Consider the following 1,231-nt stretch of genomic DNA (forward strand, 5'->3'; position numbering starts at 1 on the left):
GAAAGTTCAGATAACAACATTTGAAGAAGTAAGATAATTAGGAAATGCTTACCTCGACACGGCGAATAATGTAAAACTTGAAACTACAACAATAACTCTAATTCTGATGATTAACTGTAATGTGAACGCAACTAAGAAAACTTTAAAGAAATATTAAGATTACATAACTTCTGACAACACAGTGTCGGAATTCCACGATATTTTATTATTATGTCATATATGTTTTCCTTAATCGTAATAAGCATCTTCGGCCATCTATGAAGAAAAGTAGGGGATATTTGTTCAACTATAAACGTTCTATTGAGAAGCATGTTGTGGTTTCTGGTTTTTAAATTATTTTACTACTAGCTAACAAACCCAACACTGCCTAGGTGTTTATTTTGCCTGTTTTCTACTAGAAATAAAAACAAAGAAAGAAATAGAAAAATGTGCTGTGTTAGTGGTGAAGTATCGAAAAGTTTCATATTGATATATTCACGTTAACGCCTTAGAAATAATTAAACAGTTCCACAAAGAAATATGCTCTCCTCCCGCACGGGCCATGAAGGCCCAAACGTACCGACTGGCCACGGTTTCATCCTCAGACCACTGCATGCGGATATGGAGTTGCATGTGGTCAGCACACCGCTCTCCCGGCCGTATGTCAGTTTCCGAGACCGGAGCCGCTACTTCTCAGTCAAGTAGCTCCTCAGTTTGCCCCAGAACGGCTGAGTGCAACCCGCTCGACAACAGCACTCGGCAGACCGGATGGTCACCCATCCAAGTGCTAGCCAAGCCCGACAGCGCTTAACTTCTGTGATCTGACGGGAACCGGTGTTACCACTGCGGCAAGGCCGTTGGCACAAAGAAATATGCGTAATGCACAAATGAATAAGTAAAATATCCAGATTAAGAAACATGATCCCGGATAGTTTCTGTACACTGGGCGCAGCTGCTTAGCTTGTCTACAACGCGATGTTGTAAACGTCTCTAAGGCAACACCTCTTCATAACTTTATAGATGGTTATCGTTTTGACCTGCAGCCATTTGCGCTTCGCAGTTGAGAGCTGTCAAAAGCGCTGCCAGGTGTCAGGGATTTCCTTAATCTGACTCGACTGTAGGAGTGTGTTATTAGTAAAGAATAAATGTACTAAGACTTCATGCATAGTGCAACATTTTTTCGCGCACATTAGTGTTCATAACGTGACATGCCCTTAGCTTTGGTAGGTGGGTGGTTCGTATCCCCACAGAG

General features: G+C 41.9%; 1 pseudogene; it reads right to left on the reverse strand.

The window, feature by feature from the left end:
- Nucleotides 1-723: 723 nt before the first annotated feature.
- On the reverse strand, nt 724-841 carry LOC126288113 (5S ribosomal RNA; annotated as a pseudogene).
- Between the last annotated feature and the right edge of the window lie 390 nt (nt 842-1,231).

The sequence above is a fragment of the Schistocerca gregaria genome, chromosome 1 (assembly GCF_023897955.1).
Source record: "Schistocerca gregaria isolate iqSchGreg1 chromosome 1, iqSchGreg1.2, whole genome shotgun sequence".
Taxonomy (NCBI): domain Eukaryota; kingdom Metazoa; phylum Arthropoda; class Insecta; order Orthoptera; family Acrididae; genus Schistocerca; species Schistocerca gregaria.